We start from the raw sequence: 20,509 nt of genomic DNA on the forward strand, positions 1-20,509 counted from the left end.
GTGACTAACACACGCAATGGGTATAAAGTTATCACAAAGATAATGGGAATTCACTCCAAATCATAGTCATTCACACATGTTATTCATTTAATTATTATTTCTAACAAACTACTTGCAACACTGTCCAGTAGATTGCTACCTTGGACTTCTAAAACCGTGTGCCGTTCCCTTAACATCTGGGAGGATGTGTTCCAGAGAGAACAAACTGTGATATAAAAAGTGCCACCTGCTGATGCCCAACATATAAAAAGATACCTCTTCGACTGAAGGCCTCTGTCAGAAAAGAACTTACTTTGATTAAATCAGTCAGCCCTTCAAAGTCTTCTTTAGGCTCTGTTTTGTAGGAGCATGTGTTCCTAAAGACATTCTTCAAAAATCAGCTGGGCATAAATGTGTAGGTTTGCATTGTCTATAAAATAAAGATGAAAGTGTCTACTAAAATTAAAAATATGACACAAAAAATGATGTAAAACTTGCAAGATAAAGCCAATGAGTTCAATTCAATTAATATATTTATACTGTGATATATGTTTGGGAAGGCTTATAATTGATTAAAATATAGTCCTCTCCTCAAGGAGAAAATAATAATACCTACTTAAAAAAGAATAATGAAACCAATGTCAATAGTAACAATAGGAAATTGGTCAAATCCTTTCCCATATATTAATTCATTTTATTCTAAAACTAAGATATCTTTTAAAAGAGTAGGTACTATTATTGTCCTAATTAGACAAATGAGGAAACTTAGTACAGACAAGCTAAGTGTGTCTTCCAAGGTCACATACATTTAGAATTGAGAAGATACAGAAAAATGCTGAAGTCATTACAGTAGTTAATGTTTGGAAACATCCTAAGTATCCAGCAATGGATGAATGGATAAAACATGGTGTATGCATGCAACAGAATATTACTCATGAGAAGTAAGAGAAAGCTCGCCATGAGAAAGAAGGCGAGCCTGCCATTCTCTTACTCATGAGAAGTAAGAGAAAGCTTGCCATGAGAAAGAAGGCAAGCCTGCCATTCCCAATAACATGGATGGATGTCCTCATGACCTTGAACATTATGCTAAGTGAAGTAAGTCAGACAGAAAAAGAAAAACACTGTATCATATCACATACATGGAATTTAAAAAGCTGAACTCATAAAATAAGAAAATAGAATGGGATTAGCAAAGGCTGAGGATGGGGCAAATGGGAGATGTAGGTCAAAAGATGTTAATCAAACTTCTAGTTATAAAGATGAATAATTTCCGGACATCTAGTATATGGCATTGGAGAAAGTGATGGCACCCCACTCCAGTACTCTTGTCTGAAAAATCCCATGGACGGAGGAGCCTGGTAGGCTGCAGTCCATGGGGTCGCTAAGAGTCGAACACGACTGAGCGACTTCCCTTTCACTTTTCACTTTCATGCATTGAAGAAGGAAATGGCAACCCACTCCAGTGTTCTTCTTGCCTGGAGAATCCCAGGGACGGGGGAGCCTGGTGGGCTGCCGTCTATGGGGTCGCACAGAGTCAGACACGACTGAAGTAACTTAGCAGCAGCAGCAGCAGCAGTATATGGCATGGTGATTATAGTTTATAATACTGTATTTAAACCAGAAATTCGCAAAGACAGGTCTTAAATATTCTCATTATACAAAAAAAATGGTCATTATGTGACAATGGAGGTGTTAGCCAAGGCTATAGTGGTAATCCTGGTGGTAGTAAAGAATCTGCCTGCAATGCAGGAGACAGGGGTTCAATCCCTGGGTCAGGAAGATCCCCTGAAGAAGGAAATGGCAACCCACTTCAATATTCTTGCCTGGGAAATCCAATGGACAGAGGAACCTGGTGGTGGGCTACAGTCTACGGGGTCACAAGAGTCAGACGTGAGTTAGCGACTGAACCTCTACCACCACCAGAGTAGTAATCACTTTGCAACATTTAAGTGTGTCAGATCAACACCTTGTACTCCTTAAACTTATGCAGTGTTATATGTCAATTATACGTCAATGAAAGCAGGAAAGAAAAAGGAAAAATGTTGAAATCTCAGAGCTGGAAACCCAGTGTGGTTACTTGAGGAGGTACACAGCTCTGATTGAACAGAGGCCAGGTTCTGCCTGCCATGCAGTGGTGTGAAGGCGGGGGGCGGCCTACCTTTGAAATAATGACCTAGCATGGACTTCACTGTGGGCACAGTCCATGAAAAATAGTCAGTGATCATCTGATTTCCATGTATGCTTTTACTCTGCCAAGATTTTCCAGATGATATTTCCTGTACATACCCTGGGTTATGGGGAGAATGCATAGCTCTGGGAGGATATATGTTAAGCCATATGTATACGCACATATATAATCAAATAAGGTGGCACAGCGGTAAAAAAAATCCACAGCAGGAGATGCAAGAGAACCAGCTTCAATCCCTGGGTCAGGAAGATCCCCTGGAGTAGCAAATGGCAACCCACTCCAGTATTCTTGCCTGGAGAATCCCTAGGACAGAGGAGCCTGGCGGGCTCCATAGGGCCGCAAACAGACACGACTGAGTGACTGAGCACAGCACACATACGCACATGTATACAGGCTAGAGTAATTGAGCAAAAGGAGATCTGAGTTTTTTTCTCCCCCAACTCCGTGTACTCTAAAGACATGAATGAGGCAAGATATTGACTCCAAAGTTTGCATTCAAGCTCACAGGGGTCTTGAAGACATCGAGATAAACCAGATTGGCTTTGCCCCACATAAAAGATCATCTAACCTCTTGATGGAATTACAGCTTTATCAATAAATTTTTCCATTTATTACTGTGTGTGCAGCACCCCATCATCTAGAGGCTATCAGAAAATCCCATCCCAGCTGCTGAATTAGCCTAATCACAGTACTTTTCTACCCCAGCCCTGCTCTGGCTGTGGGGATGGGGAGGGGCTGGGAGAGGAGAGTTTGGCGACGACTAGAAGAAGGTGCTTGACATTTCCTCCACGCTCCCTGTCAGCGTGACTGCCCTTCACTCTCCACTTCGCCCTAAGCCTTTATTAACCCAGTGTGGAATGTGGCAATTTTGTAAGCCGTGGCCATTACAGTAAATACCATTTCCCCCAGTAAGGCCCCCCTTTGCTGCTGTGTGCCCTGCGCTTGTTTAGCTCATGATATTTCCTGCCAAGTATTTGAGAGACAGTGCTCAGAAATCGCCAGGCAGCTCGACTGAAATACCAAGTCCCCATCCATCAGGGAAAGAAGCAGGCTGCAGGGACGCTGTGTTTTGTATTTGCTCTCCATTCATTAAGTGTTTCTCGCTGAGTCTGACTTTTCCACAAATATTGACGCTAGAGCTGACTAATGACTCTACGAACACCAAACTCATGGTGGTGATTATGCATCTTTGGAAAGTGCTTAATAAATACTATTAAAAGATTCTGTTTTACAGTGATCACGATCATGCCAGATGTGATATTGTGCTTCTAGACAAAGGCAATCTTGAAAAGCTTTCCCGGTAACATTTAAAAACTAATCCTGTAGTTGGTTGCCTAGCAAGATGCCTCATAAGCGTTTAAAACACATAAGAGCTTTGAGCTCAGATAAAGAATGAGTTACCAGATGGTGACAGTAATTACCCTGTCCCCAAACTCGAATTGTATTTACCTTGTCTTTTGCCTACCAGGTTGCCAATGTGATATCCCAGCTTTCCAACTGGAGCACACCTTTTCATATTTCCTGCCAGTACACATATATTAATGAACGTGTGCTTTTATTAATAATGTAAGACAAGAATATTTCACTATGTTGCTACACCTCCTGCCTGAGATAGATCATAAAGGACAAGGATAAAATTTAATTTGCAATAAATCTTTGGAGCCAGAGTAATAGTTGCCCAGGAGTTCTTTGTCAGAGCATTCTTGGCTTTTTCATTAAGTACTCAGCCACTAAATTCTTTTCAACTCTGGCAGAAGCAGCCAGGGAACACTTTGGAAGCTCTATAAAAGGCATTCTCCTAATCTTCAAATCGTTGGAAAGACTCTTTAGCATCTGTTAAAAAATTTTTTTTCCTTCTAATCTGCCTGAAACGAATAAGGAGAAAATTCTGAGATGTTTCTTAATTAAGCAATAAGAAATGGTGGAGGGTGGTCTGTGCTGAGTTAATCACTGTTGTAAAGCATGAAAAAAGGAAAAGAGTTAAGTACCTCTAGATCCCTAGTCGCCTAATTTCCCAGCAAATGTGCCTTGTTCTTATTAAGAAGTCTTTTCTTATTTCAAAATGGGAAGATTCAAATATGGAAAAGCTTGTGTGCAAGGGAAAGGGTCAAGGCTATGAGTGAGGCAGGGAAAAAAAATAAAAACCAGCAAATTTCTCCCTTAGCCTTAGAGAGGGATGAGAAGAGGAAGGGAATTGTGAAGGCAAGGGGGCTCTTGTTCCTGCACTGTCATGATTCAGTCCAGTGGTTTTGGGAGTGGCCTTTAGAACTGCCTCCTTAACTGGAAGAGAATACAGTTCTAAGAACTGCTAGATGTAGGGCGGTAGTGGCCCTAATTCCTCGTAGCTCAGTTGGTAAAGAATCTTCCTGCAGCACAGGAGACGCAAGTTTGATTCCTGAGTTGGGAAGCTCCCCTGGAGAAGAGAATGGCAACCCATTCCAGTATTCTTGCCTGGAGAATTCCATGGACAGAGGAGCCTAATCAGACACAACTTAGTGACTAAACCACCCCAAGAAGCACAAGCCCTCTTAACCTAAAGAAATTCCTAGCGTGATTCTGAGGTATATATTCATTCAGTGGGGCTTCCCTGGTGGCTCAGACAGTAAAGAATCTGTCTGCAATGTGGGAGACCTGGGTTCGATCTCTGGGTCAGGAAGAGCCCTGGAGAAGGGAATGGCTACCCACTCCAGTATTCTTGCCTAGAGAATTCCATGGACAGAGGAGCCTGGCAGGCTACAGTCCATGAGGTCACAAAGAGTCAGACATGACTGAGAGACGAATACACCATTCATTCAATATACAGCTGGTAAAGACAGATCTGGGAGCAGAAATCTTTCTCCCCCAAATCAGCTTGTAATCTCCCTCTTTATAATCATCAAAAAGGTGATCACCTAAATCCTTAAACCTACTTTCTAGTCCCTCTTTTTGAAATAGAGGGAAATGGGGCAGGGCACAACCTTTAAAGGAATGGCATAGCCATCAGTTCAGTTCAGTTCAGTCGCTCAGTCACGTCATGTCCGACTCTTTGCAACCCCATGAATCGCAGTACGTCAGGCCTCCCTGTCCTTCACCAACTCCCAGAGTTCACTCAGACTCACATCCATCGAGTTGGTGATGCCATCCAGCCATCTCATCCTCTGTCGTCCCCTTTTCCTCCTGCCCCCAATCCCTCCCAGCATCAGAGACTTTTCCAATGAGTCAACTCTTCGCATGAGGTGGCCAAAGTACTGGAGTGTCAGCTTTAGCATCATTCCTTCCAAAGAACACCCAGGACTGATTTCCTTTAGAATGGACTGGTTGGATCTCCTTGCAGTCCAAGGGACTCTCAAGAGTCTTCTCCAACACCACAGTTCAAAAGCATCAATTCTTCAGTGCTCAGCTTTCTTCACAGTCCAACTCTCGCATCCATACATGATCACAGGAAAAACGATAGCCTTGACTAAACGGACCTTTGTTGGCAAAGTAATGTCTCTGCTTTTCAATGTGCTATCTAGGTTGGTCATAACTTTCCTTCCAAGGAGTAAGCGTCTTTTAATTTCATGGCTGCAGTCACCATCTGCAGTGATTTTGGAGCTCAAAAAGATAAAGTCTGACACTGTTTCCACTGTATCCCCATCTATTTCCCATGAAGTGATGGGACCAGATGCCATGATCTTCGTTTTCTGAATGTTGAGCTTTAAGCCAACTTTTTCACTCTCCTCTTTCACTTTCATCAAGAGGCTTTTTAGTTCCTCTTCACTTTCTGCCACAAGGGTGGTGTCATCTGCATATCTGAGGTTATTGATATTTCTCCCAGCAATCTTGATTCCAGCTTGTGCTTCTTCCAGCCCAGCGTTTCTCATGATGTACTCTGCATATAGCCATAGGACATGACAAAAACTGGTCAGAACCAACTTAGGTCCAATATGGTGGAAGAGTTGACTTCCAATAGACTTTGAACCTCATTATATGCTTATTGTAATGCATTATTATATGCTGACTGTAATACATTAGCATGCTAAATGATATACCCAGCAGAGCCATGACCATTCTGAGCCTAACCATAAAGCCCAAAAAGCAGGTGTCAGCTCAATTTCTGGAAATCTCTACTCCTTTCCAAAAATAATTAAAATATTCTCCCACTCATCAGCCTGTGAAATTACCCAGCCCATAAAAACGAACCAATCATATTTCAAAGTTCTCTCTCTCTCTCTCCTGAGATGGTCCACACTTGGTCTGTGGAATATGTGTGCATGTGTGTTCAATGGCTCAGTTGCGTTCGACTCTTTGTGACCCCATAGACCTGCCAGACCCCTCTGCAGAATTTTCTACCTAAACAAATCCACTTCTTACCTATTACCTCATCTCTGAATCCTTTGTCATGAAGCAAGAACCTCAAATTCACCAGCAACATTTTCAAACTAGGACTCAGAGCCCCTGATACTCTCCTTTCCAGAGAATCTAGAACTCTCCAGAAAAGCATTGCAGCTCAAACTTACTATCTCTTCCAGTCAATGACCCAGGAGTTGTTCCTGCTATGCTTATTCAATTCTGAGTTTAACACCAGGAATTCACTCTGGAACAGTCTTTGACACTGTTGTACACACTTCTCACCTCTGTGAAAAATTGACTTATGCTTAGATGACCTAATTTTATGGAATGTCTTGTTAACGACAGCTACAATAGCAACCCAAACAACAGAAACCTCTGTTGGCTCTGCCAACATAACTGTGATTTTCATTCTCATATGAATTGGATGCAACATGCCACTCACTCACTTTGTATTGTGTATCTTTTCACTTTCATTTGCTGTTTTATGCCCCAAATAGACCAAACTCTGGTGTTTGCAAAATCTACATTAAATACTAGAATTAAGTACCTAGCTGATGTTTTTGTACTTTCTCCTCAGCATGGTCAATCTTCATGATTTGCAGATTCCATATCTGCAAATTTGTATACTTGCTAAAATTTGTTAGTTCCAAAACAATACTCAGGCACTTCTACAGTTACCCACAGACACACATACGCATGGAGCAGTGAAAAATAAGAGTCCCTTGAGCACACATCCCAGCTGAGGTCAAACAAGATGATGCCCTGGTCTCTCATTTCAGTTCCTCGATTATAAATGAGATCATTTTGCAGGTCTTCGCTGGTGGCTCAGTGTAATCTGCCTGCAGTGCAGAAGACACGGTTCGATCCCTGAGTCAGGAAGATCCCCTGGAGAAGGGAATGGCAACCCACTCCAGTATTCTTGCCGGGGAAACCCCACAGACAGAGGAGTCTGGCGGGCTACAGTCCATGCTGTCATAAAAGAATTGGACACGACTTAGCAACTAAACAACAACAAGAGCAATCCTTTTTGCAGTCTATTTAGTGTCATGCTGTTCACATTTTTTGTGGTTTTTTGTTGGTGATTTTGCTGTTTAATGGTCCCTAAGCATAGAGCTGAAACACTGTCTAGCATTCCTAAACTCAAGGAGTCTATGACGTGTCTTACAAACAAAATGCATATGCTAGATAAGCTTTATATTGCACACTGAAAGTTTTAAATGGAAATATAAGTGTATTTGACTCTTGCAGAAGTCATTCACATTACACAATCTGTATCCATTCTTTTCTCTTTATTTCTAACACCAATGTTGGTTTATTATAATTTTATTTTGAAACCAATCTTATTTTCCCACTCTCTGAACCTCAAAGCAAAACAAATGAATAAAAATCTTTACTCCGTCTTTGAGTTTTTCAGTTCACAATAAATTATCAAACTGCAGATGAAGACACTCCCTGAGGTTATCAGCATTTCCTTTGTAATGATGTAAGGACTGGCATGATCAACTATATGCTACAAACCAAATTCTACATGAGTTGCATGTTTTCTTAAAGGTTCAAAGGCTAACTGTAAATCAGTTCAGTTCAGTTCAGTCGCTCAGTCATGTCCGAATCTTTGCGACCCCATGAATCGCAACCCGCCAGGCCTCCCTGTCCATCACCAACTCCCAGAGTTCACTCAGACTCACATCCATCGAGTCGGTGATGCCATCCAGCCATCTCATCCTCTGTCGTCCCCTTCTTCTCCTGCCCCCAATCCCTCCCAGCATCAGAGTCTTTTCCAATGAGTCAACTCTTCGCATGAGGTGGCCAAAGTATTGGAGTTTCAGCTTCAGCATCATTCCCTCCAAAACTGTAAATGCTGATGTATTATTCCTACATTTTATTTAGCTATCAAGAAACTCCAAGCTAGATTTGATGTCCTGCTCTATAATTAAATTATGTTCAGAAAAAAAAGATATTATCAATTCCTCTCTCCTTTTGTTTCATTTTAACCTTTTGATAGTTTTTCCTCTGTTTTACATTTTATTTGCCTTTGTCAGCCAAAGTTTCTGAAGGTAAGTAAGGCAAAAATCCCATGGAAATGAAACAGTCCTCCATTCCTTTTTGTAATCACAAACCATAACTTCAGAGTCACCAGTGAAGATTCAGTGAATGACTGTTGAACATCTACATGCCAGCACCACTTTTAGCGTTTTCACACAAGTTACCCAACTCAGTCCTTGCAACCAACCTATGAATAATGCACTACATTGCTTTGGGAAAGAAACTCGAGTGTCAGAGAATATATTTATATATAGTTTGGCCAACATCTAGAACCAATAAAAGTTAGAAAGAGAATTTAGACCCAACTTTCTGCCTCTTAGTTCAGTGTTCTTTCGATTATATCATGTAGCTTCTCCTCTTTAGTTTAGTGGAGTCTTGAAGATCACTTAATCCCCTCCTCCCATGCCAACCTGGCAGAATGAACCTCGGAGAGGTCAGGTTGGTTACCCCAAATCACTCTGCCAGCGAATGGAAGACTTGGGGCTGGATTTCAGTCTCTCGTCTCCCCACCCACAACTGTGTCTCTCTCCCCATGCCCTCTCTCTCTTTTTTTTTCCAGGATCATGTTGATTCCTAAAAGAAGCATATGTACTTGCTAGAGTCATTTGCAACCAAAGATTATTTGTGACAATACTGAACAGTTTTATAAAATGTGGCCCTTTCTTGACATACAACAGAATATCTAAACAGATTATGAAAGTGTTCCCATAAATACACATAGTTAAAGCAACTGTTCAAAAACTTACGCCCTTAAACTTAAAAATGGCCTGCCCTCTATAGTATGGGGATTAATCTCAAATATGTTTTGCCCACTGATGTGAAGTGCTTCTGATTTGCCTTGTTTCCCTCTTCTCACATACTAATCATTTTTAGTGCAGGAGTGGCAAGGAGGCTCTGTTCTAAGTTTCTGATGAGCTGGGAAGAGGTCTCCCCATGTTCTTTCTTTACTGCCCTCCTGCTGTTTAATCCTCCCTGTCTTCCTGATGCAGAGTTCTAAGGTTTGCAAAGGAAAAGCTGCCAGGTTTGGAAGGGAAATAATCCTTTCCCTTTGCAAAGAAAGGGGACAGTGAGTTCAAAAACAAGACTAGCCGGATGCCAAACCCCATGTTCCTGGGGCAACTGGTACCCAGGAGATGCCTGTGTGTGGCACCGGCAGAACTGGGCCAACCTCAGCATCCCAAGGATGTCCCGTCTTAAAGGGAAAGGGACAGCAGGGCACAGATCCTTTAGCTCAGAGGAGATCAAGGCAATCTATGAACTGTTTACAACCCATTTTCAAAATCCATCCAGGAGCCAGGGAGGCTGGAGAGAAAGGGTGGAGTGCAGGGGAATGGGCGGTAGGGAGGTGTCATGAGAAGTAGCAGTAAAAATAACTGATGAATTACCGGTGCCTTTTTCCTCCCAGATAAAGTCAGACTGAAGACTGCCTAAGTCCCAGCAGTGCTGAGTCATTCAAGAAGGGGAAGCCCTGATGGGAAGTCCACGTTTCTCACTAGTGGGTCATCGGTCATTTAACCCAACATGAAAGAGACATGGTGGTAGCTGGACCCCGAGATTGTGATCTCAGCCCTGCCTGTTACTTTTAGAAATGGACTTTTTGATGCTGGGAGGGATTGGGGGCAGGAGGAAAAGGGATGACAGAGGATGAGATGGCTGGATGGCGTCACCGACTCGACGGACATGAGTTTGGGTAAACTCTGGGAGTTGGTGATGGACAGGGAGGCCTGGTGTGCTGCGATTCATGGGGTCGCAAAGAGTCGGACACAACTGAGCGACTGAACTGAACTGAAGGATGCAAATTTCTGTCAGTTGAATTGGGAATAGTGATGAGTGATAAAAAGGCCTAATTATGTTTGCCTTTATTTCCTTAAATTTTGTTCAGTAAATATACAATCTCCAGGGTAGGGGTAGGGGATGTAGCAGTTGTCTTCCTTAAGTTTAACAGTTTAGATCAGTTCAGTTCAGTCACTCAGTCGTGTCCAACTCTTTGTGACCCTATGAACTGCAGCACTCCAGGCCTCCCTGTCCATCACCAACTCCCGGAGTCCACCCAAACCCATGTCCATTGTGTTGGTGATGCCATCCAACCTTCTCATCCTCTGTCGTCCCCTTCTCCTCCTGCCCTCAATCTTTCCCAGCATCAGGGTCTTTTCAAATGAGTCAGCTCTCCACATTAGATGGGCAAAGTACTGGAGTTTCAGCTTCAACACCAGTCCCTCCAATGAACACCCAGGAATGATCTTTAGGATGGACTGGTTGGATCTCCTTGCAGTCCAAGGGACTCTCAAGAGTCTTCTTCAATACCACAGTTTAGATAAATAGACCTTATTTGGATCTGGTTAATGACTTGATGAAAAAGAATAGTCTGTTTGGGATTGCAATTAAAATTAGCCTCTTGCCATTCACCTGACAGCAGCTGACTCTAATTCCAATGATAATCGATCTCCAAAGACGTTAAAGATCCAACAGCAGACACAGATTCCCAGACAGTGAAACACTCTCAAATTTTTAATGACGCCTCACCATTCCCACACAATCTTTGGTGATATGATTTCCAGAAATTTTATTATTTTTTCTGGTCTTTTCCTGCACAATTAACCCCATAGATGAGCCACTTACATTCCATCGAGGCTACATCAACCCTCAACAAATTTCCATTTTTGTCCTCAATGTATTAAATTTGTGAAACTTATCATAGCACTAATCTGCAAGGATTTTTGCTTTTTTTACTAATTAATTTATTTTTAATTGAAGGATAATTGCTTTACAGAATTGTGTTGCTTTCTGTCAAACCTCAACATGAATCAGCCATAGGTATACATATGTACCCTCCTTCTTGAACCACCCTGCCATTTTTTGCTTCATTATTTTTTTACTCATTTTTGTAAAATATTAAGGAGTAAGCATGAGATTAAATACTCAGAAAAGTGCACAAACTCTGCAGGGAGGAAAAACCTAACAACCATTGAAATTGAGCTGTGGCCTGGCAGGTAGTCCCCTGTGAGAGTGGCTCACAGTTTTCATTGGTTTGCTGAGATATGCAACTCCAATGTGCAATTCCTAAATCAGACTAAGATTATCAATGCATAATTTTTGGAAGAATATGTCCTACAATGCCCAAATATGGAAAAGACAAGCAAAATGTGCAAAGATGAAAGAAATGACCTCTGGATGGTTAAAATGACAAATAGAAACCTTCAAGTTTCCAGGCATGTGCTAAGCAGGCGGGGTGGGGTGCATATAGCTGAGCAGGTGCAGAATCTCTTCTTTTCTCCTGTCTGTTCTGTGAGTCAGAGAACAGCTCAAGCTCCAGCCAAAGACGGGGAGTTGGCGCTTCCCCTCCTGACTCTCCGATTCTCTTGCACTTCAAAGCCAAACCAGGGGCTGAAAACCAAAGACAGGACAGGATCCAAGGAATAACTGTGGTAAATCCAACCTGAGTCCATTCTTAAAGTTCTTCAGCTCTTAGAAAAACCTGGAAACCAGGAACATTTTCTCTGGCTTCACAGCAGAAAAAAATGAAATTGGTAATGAAGCAGAAACGCCATGTCAATTGCTTAACGTTCACTCACATTTAACATTTCACACCCCATTTACAGTCCTGTTCTCTCTCCACCAAGTGAAAAAGGCAGTGGTGTCCTATGGGGCTTAGCAGGCAGGTTGGCTCTCCTTGAAGTGCTCCTCTGTCTGTGTGCGTCCCTCCTTCCACTTCTTCCTCTCCAGAGCGGAGAGGTCTTCATGCCCAAGGAAACCATCTGTGGCTCAGTGACACTCCCACCCCCACCTGACCACCAAGAAATCACAGGAGTCCTTCCATCATGAATGAAAGAGCAGCCATCCTCCTGCAGAGCACTGCTTGGCTTTCAGCTATCTTTGCACACTCTGCAGAGTCTACTTTTGAGCTGGGAGCTACAATTTCCTTTCTGATCAATGAAACTGAACCCTGCAGCACTGCTTTCACACTTCCGGGGTTCTGAACAGATTCGACAAATAACATCAACATTTATTCAGTGACTTCTTCGCTCCAGGCTGTTTTAGGTTGAATTATGTCCCCCAGATTCATAGGTTGACGTTTCAACCCCCAGAACCTCAGGGGCTTCCCTGATGGCTCAGTGGGTAAAGAATTTGCCTGCAATTCAGGAGACACAGGTTAGATCCCTGGGTGAGGAAGATCCCCTGGAGTAGGAAATGGCAACCTACTCCAATATTCTTGCCTGGAAAATCCCAGATACAGATGAACCTGGCAGGCTACAGTCCATGGGATTGCAAAGAGTCGGACATGACTGAGCAACTAAGCACGCATACATGCACGCACCTCAGAATGTGACAGCACTTGGAGATGAGGTCTTGCAAGTGGTGAGTTAAACTGGGGCTAGTAGGGTGGCCCCCAGTCCAATCTGATTGGTGTTATTATAGGAAGAGGAAATTTAGACACACAGAGACACTAGGAGTGCATGTACACAGAGGAAAGACTGCTTGAAGAGGCATCAAGAAGGTGGCCGTCTGCAAGCCAAGGAGAGAGACCTTTTCTCAGAGGAAACCAACTCTGCCAGCACCTTGATCTTGGCCTTCCAGCCTCCACAACCGAAAAAATAAACTTCTGTTGTTTGACCACCTAGTCTAATTCACAGGCAGTATTCTGACTAAGTTACATAAATGAATTCAATTCATTCTTACAACAAGTTCTGTGTGTACAGAGCAGGAGGAGTGCTATTGATGTCCTTTTGCAGATGAGGAAACTAGAGCCCAGACCAGTTGAAAAAATAAATGTTAAAAAAGATTAGGTGACAAGTGATTGAGCTGGAATTTAAATGCCATATATAATTTAAATGACTACATTCTACCGTCCCTTTACCCTCAGAGAAGCCCTTCTTTATGCATTGATATGTTTCTCTTATGGTCTTAAAAGAACAAAGAATTTCTTTTTACTCAATTGGAAATATGGATTATGGTGTCTGAAAATAAATAAATAAATGAACTTCTCTATTTCCTCACTTTATTTTTAAATTCCTTGAAGGTGAGTTTATCAGTTAAGATTTCTCATATTGTAAGAAAACCCAACTCAAAGTGGCCCAAGTTAAGGGAAAAATTGGGGTACTCCCTGACTGCTTCAAATTCTCCCTCAAGGAGATAAAATGGCTGCTCAATTCCAGACCTCACATCTTCACACTAAGCCACTTAGGGATGTGACCATAACTTTTGGCTTTATTTCCTAAAATCCTCAGTAAAGATCCCTTTCTGATGTTTCCACTTTCAGTTTTCATTCATGGCTGAAACACTGAAGCCAAAGACATGAAACAGAGTAATTGGTTTAAGGTAATTAGGTTTCCACCCAAATAACAGAGCTGAGGTTCTTAGGAGAGAGAGAGTGGAGATTTCCCAAAGTCTTGTTAAATTTTCAAGGGGGTGGGAAAAATGAAGGTTTGGGGAGTTTTTATTTTGTGGGTACGGGTTTCTGTTTGGGATGATGAAAAATTCTGGAAATAGAAAGGGTGATGGTTGTGCAACATTGTGGATGTATTTATGCCACTGTATTCTACACTTGTGCGTTTGTCATACTCAGTCATGTCCGACTCTTTGTGACCCTATGGACTGTAGCTGGCCAAGCACCTCTGTCCATGGGCTTCTCCAGGCAAGAATACTGGAGTGGGTTGCCATTTCCTTCTCCAGGGATCAAACCTACGTTTCCTACATCTCCTTACATTGGCAGAGGGCTTCTTTACTGTCGAGCCACTCGGGAAGCCCATTGTACACTTCAAAATGGTTAAATGGCAAATTTTATGTTATATATATATATATTTCCACAAAAAGTAGTTTTAAAAAAAATAAAGTAACTTTTTTAATGCATTTCACTTCCACGCCAGCTGAGGCCAGTTTGCATTTCATCCCCAAAGTGCCCTTTTGCCAATTGAAAATAGCCCTTGGGAGCCCTCTCTAACCATTGAGCCAGTGTCAAGGCCAACGGGCATAAAAAGGTACCTGTCAAGGGTCAAGAGTAGAATTATGTTCAGATTATACTGAATGCTGACTTGTGATCGGGCTCAGGAAACACAGTACTGTTCATGGGAGCTAAGAACCCTTACCTTCAACTGCCAGAGATTTCATGCAGGGACATAATTAAGGTCAGATCACTTACTGGTGGTTTGAATGGGGGAAAAATACTGTAGTGGGCTTTTTAAGTAGCATATTTTTGTGTGAGGGGAACACGTTTTACAGGGGGGAAGATGACAGATAAAACAGGAAATGAGCTGTAGAGTCTGTCTTTTCTCCTTTGACTCTATGTAATTAGGTCCATACCCAGAAGTCTCAGCAAAACTTCCAGAGTGCACAGCGCTTACCCTCTGAGATCTCCAACACAAATGAGCACATATGATAAAAGCCATTAGGCAGCATCCTTTCTCCAGCAAGCAAAAAAGCAGGTGTGTGCATGCTAAGTCGCTCCAGTCATGTCCGACTCTTTTCAGCCCCATAGATTGTAGCCCACCAGGCTCCTCTGTCCATGCGCTTCTCCAGACAAGAACACTGGAGTGAACTGCCATGCCCTCCTCCAGGGACTCTTAGGCATTGCCTCTTATGTCTGTCTGCATTGGTCCTTTACCACTAGCTCAACCTGGAAAGCCCTGAAAAACAGGTTGTTTCCTGCCATCTAGCTGCAAGGCAGGTTCACAGTAATTTGATGTTCTGAGTAGCTGTTGTTTCAAAAACAATGAATTTCTATCCATTACGGCCAGCATCAACCTCAGAATGATTTTATCCCTGCCTGCCTTTGTGCAGCTAAGTTGAGAAATGTGGGCTGTGACAAACTGGAGCAGAGAAGGGACAAGTTTGCATGTCACTGGGTTGGAAGAGCTCTTTGATTGTCAGGGAGGCTCGACAATGCTGTCAGGAGCCGGCAGACAACAGCACCAGGATGCACCAGATGTCTGCTCTGGGTCGCTGACAGCGAACAATTTTAAGTCAGCCCAGGATCAAAGAGTTGGGACTATCTCAAGAAAGAGTGTTAAAAACACAAAGGAGCCTGCGTTCTGATCAGAGGAAGTGGCTGAGGAGAGAAAGGCACAGAAAGGGAGGAAACCTTGAGTTTATAAAATGTTAATGAGCCTCAGAATCGTAAAATTCTGCCTGAAAGGAAAAGAAAGTGTGAAGCTCAAATCAAAGTTTCAGAGCTGAGAAGGCTGAAAGCGATGTGTTGGCCACAACTGAAGAACAAAAAGCGGTACAGAGAGAACTGCGTGGTCTGCGATTCAGATTACATTTCTGTTTCCAAGGCTGATCATTGGTTTGAATAAGCAGATCTGAGACAAAGCATCAACACCTGCGGTTTAACTGAGCATTTCTCCTTGCTGTAAACTGCAAGATTTTTTTTTTCCGTTCGATAAAGATTTACCATTTCCAAATCACAGTGAAAGGAACTTGAATAATTCACCAATTTTGTTTTCTACTATGTGCCTTAAAGATACCTCACTAGTAAAACTGGTATCTGGCACAACAGAATGACATAGGCAGACTGTAATATTGTAGTGACAGTAATGAGGTTGACTGTTACAGACTTATTTAAACTCTGAGTATTAAATGTTGCATCCTAATTATTTATATAGAACATTGGTCCAATAACAAAAATAGAGAACAGCAGCTGAAAGTGTAGCTCATTCGATGTTCAGAGATAAAAGGGTTAACCATTCTTTCCATTATTTTCTGCAGCTAAGTCTTTTTTTGTCATATTTAAATGCGATGGCAACTGAGTTCTGGCCTTTTTCCAAGCTACTGTATGAAAAGGATGCTGGAGGCCATCGCAGTACGGCACACTGCAACATAAGGACTCTTCCGTTCACCAGTTCTGGCACACTTCCAAAATATACCCAACAACCCAGTTTTATTTCTGTCCAGGAGGCTGGATGCCAAGGATTGGATATAAACACAGGTACATATAAGCAGCAAGATTACAGTCAACAGACTGAAAATTGAAAATGGCAGACATTGTGAGGCGGGCCAAGCCCCAGCCATATCACCCTTCTGGGCCCAGCACTGAACTGCAAGATTTTTGAAAGACAAATATTCTTTTAAGAAGGACTAAGCACAAGCTGGAATCAAGATTGCCGGGAGAAGTATCAATAACCTCAGACATGCGACACCACCCTTATAGCAGAAAGTGAAGAACTAAAGAGCCTCTTGATGAAAGTGAAAGAGGACAGTGAACAAGTTGGCTTAAAATTCAGCATTCAGAAAACTAAGATCATGGCATCTGGTCCCATTACTTCATGGCAAATAGATGGGGAGACAGTGGCTGACTTTATTTTTGGTGGCTCCAAAATCACTGCAGATGGTGACTGCAGCCATGAAATTAAAAGACGCTTACTCCTTGAAAGAAAAGCTATGACCAAACTAGTCATAGTGTTAAAAAGCAGAGACATTACTTTGCCAACAAAGGTCCCGTCTAGTCAAAGTTATGGTTTTTCCAGTAGTCATGTATGGATGTGAGAGTTGGACTATAAAGAAATCTGAGCACCGAAGAATTGATGCTTTTGAACTGTGGTGTTGGAGAAGACTCTTGAGAGTCCCTTCAACTGCAAGGAGATCAAACCAGTCCATCCTAAAGGAAATCAGTCCTGAACATTCATTGGAAGGACTGATGCTGAACTGAAACTCCAATCCTTTGGCCACCTGATACAAAGAACTGATTCGTTAGAAAAGACCCTGATGCTGGGAAAGATTGAAGGCAGGAGGAAAAGGGGATGACAGAGGATGAGATGGTTGGATGGCATCACTGACTCAATGAAAGTGAGTTTGAGTAGGCTCCAGGAGTTGGTGATGGACAGGGAGGCCTGGCGTGCTGCAGTCTATGGGGTTGCAAAGAGTCAGACACGACTGAGCAACTGAACTGAACTGAAGCTAATTAGTGGCAACAGTCAAGACAAAGAAGCAAATAAAAATATTGGAAATGAGACTTTAAGTAGAAATGTTAATAATAAATTTGCTGCATTGGAAATTAAGTTTTAGGAAAAGTGTGCCACATGAAATATATTTAATAGTAGGGAGTAAATGAATGATTTTCCTCTGGGGAAGACTGTGGCAGTCTAAGTGTCTTGAATCTGATCTCCCCATTTCTGCTTTGAGGTGTGTTTTTTTTTTTCCTTTTCCCTATTGTCTCTAAAAACAGCCCCTGTGAATGGGTCTGAAACTCCATTCAGAGAGAACTACCAAAGAAGGGGAATACGTAATAGATAGAGCCAGCTGGAAATTTTGAATTTTTTCACTTAAACAAACCTTATCAGAATAAGGGGACTTCCATGGCAGTCCAGTGATTAAGACTCCATGCCTCCTCTGCAAGGTGCAAAGGTTCGATCCCTGGTCAGGGAACTAAGATCCTACATGCTGCACACCATAGCCAAAAAATTAAAATAAAATGCACCTTCTCAGAATAAGTAAACAAATGCCCTGCCCGTTTCCCCCGCTCTAATCTTGCCCTGGGTACACACTCTAGAAGAAAAAGCTTCACACAAACTTGATAGAGACCATGTCTTCTTTTCTATTTGAGTATCTTTTCAGTTACCTAGTATAAGAGCAGACTTCCCAGATGGCCCAGTGGTAAAGAAGTGCCTGCCAGTGCAGGAGACCTAAGGGATGCAGGTTTGATCCCTGAGTCGGGACAGTCCCCTGGAGGAGGGCATGGCAACCCACTCCAGTATTCTTGCCTGGAAAATCCCATGGACAAAGGAGCCTGGCAGACTATAGTCCATGGGGTCGCAAGGAGTCAGATATTACTGAAGGGACTTAGCATGCACACACGCAATGTAAGAGAAGTCACCGCAGGCACCCAGGTAAACATTTCCTTTTGGCTCCATCATACCAATAATCCAGTCTTAAAAAGTGAATTTTCCACAGTAATGGACATTTTCCGACACTGCTCATACCCAAACCCAAATTTAGATATTTATATCTGGTTACAATTCACTGGTCCAATATTTTGTCTAAAAAGAAAAAAGCTTTTCTGGAATTTATCAGCTTCTCAATAAGTTATTTTAAAAAATTGAAGTATAATTACAATGTTGTGTTAGTTTCTGCATATATATATGTACATACACACACATATATGCCCTCTCTCTTGAACCTCTCTCCTATCCCCTCATCAATAAGTTTTTAATTGAAAAAGAAATCTCCCCAATCTCCAACTGCAGTATGATGATATAAATCTGTTTAAATTATATCCTCTGTGTATTTGACAAGCATATAAAAGAGTTTTGCCCAGTGGCCTGAAATAGTCCCCTAGATTTTTATGACTTCCTGGGGAACATTTAACATTGCAAAGCATATTAGAAAGGAGTCTAAGACTTTTAATTATATGATCACCTTGCCTGCACAGGAAGTCATTTTCTTCTAAATATCATACTTTAACTGTTCTGATTTCTGAATTCATGGCAAATCTTCCAGCATTTGTTTTTCTCTGACCCTAGGCAATTAACCACAGTAGAGGAAAACTTTACCAAAATTGTGCAATTTTCTATTAAAACACAAGAGGGCAGGTTTTGCTTTATTGTGAGCCTAATTCCACTCTGTTAATCAGGCTGGTTGCTGTGCTTATTACAAATTCAGGAACATTCAATAACATACAAAGTGAATGAGCAATCAGAATGTCTACCATGGCAGTGAAATCTCTAGTATTTTAATAAAGAAGGACAAGCTTAATCCTCTCTATGTGGCATTATTTAAAACACAGAGAACACAGTTATGTTTGGGAGACACTGTAATAATTTAAGCTTTGTTATGAATCGCCAAAGGAGCAGAGAATGGCTTGAAGAAGAAATGATCAAATTTAGTCATATTACATCCAAGAACTATGGCTTGAATTAATGTGGCTAATAACACAAGTAGGTTAATATGTGTGTGTGAGTGTGTGCACGCACGCACTCACACACACCAACACATGCAGGCACTAACCCAGTCTTGTCTGACTCTTTGCAACCCCATGGGCTGTAACCCATCCGGCTCCTCTATCCTTGGAATTTTCCAGGCAAGAATATTGGAGTGTGGTGCCATTTCCTACTCCAGAGGATCTTCTCGACCTAGGGGTCGAACCCGTGTCTTCTGTGTCTCCTGCACTGACAGGTGGGTTCTTTACCACTAGCGCCACCTGGGAAGTTGCCAAATAGTTAATGGTGTCTGCCTAATAAAAATAGTGTTAGTGATAAGATACCAAGTATTCAATCCTTGAATGGGAAGCCTGTGTTTTTGTTTGTTTTGTTTAGTTTTCAAAGATTTTATTCTACTGCTCACAATTCTCTTGGTTTTTTTTTTTTTTTCAAGATTTCATTAAACTACCTGCCAAAGCATAATTAAATTCACAGGAGTTATTTTCATCTTGAACTGCCATTATGAGTAAAGTATTATGTCATCTTTGAGAGGGTCTTTAACTTCACCAATGGGTCCACCCATGTAAGAAAGCCACTGATTTTGCCTGACTAAGTATTTTGCCCACTAACTCCTTCTGCAGAAACAAGGCTTTTAAGAAATCAGATGATGGAATAATGATATGGTGAGGTCTACACTTTTCACCCTTGTCTGTATAAATGGTAGAATTAAGGCCTACCAGTTTGGAGAAGGAAATGGCAACCCACTCCAGTGTTCTTGCCTGGAGAATCCCAAGGATGGGGGAGCCTGGTGGGCTGCCATCTATGGGATCGCACAGGATCAGACACGACTGAAGCGACTTAGCAGCAGCAGCAGCAGCTGTAGTGGGGAGGGCTTCCCTGGAGGCTCAGATGGTAAAGAATCTTCCTGCAATGCAGGAGACCCAAGTTTGATCCCTGGGTCAGGAAGATCCCTTGGGAAGGAAATGGCTACCCACTCCAGTATTCTTGCCTAGAGAATTCCGTGGACAGAGGAGCCTGGTGGGCTAAAGTCCATGGGGTCGCAAAAGATTTGGACACAACTATGCAACTAAACAACAACAACAAATGGTGGAGAAAAAGCACACCCAAGAAGAAAATGTAG

General features: G+C 42.2%; 1 pseudogene; it reads right to left on the reverse strand.

Annotated features, from left to right (window-relative positions):
* Positions 1-16,032: 16,032 nt before the first annotated feature.
* LOC133258094 (protein kish-A-like) lies at positions 16,033-16,514 on the reverse strand (annotated as a pseudogene).
* Positions 16,515-20,509: the final 3,995 nt, after the last annotated feature.

The sequence above is a fragment of the Bos javanicus genome, chromosome 12, assembly GCF_032452875.1.
Source record: "Bos javanicus breed banteng chromosome 12, ARS-OSU_banteng_1.0, whole genome shotgun sequence".
Taxonomy (NCBI): Eukaryota; Metazoa; Chordata; class Mammalia; order Artiodactyla; family Bovidae; genus Bos; species Bos javanicus.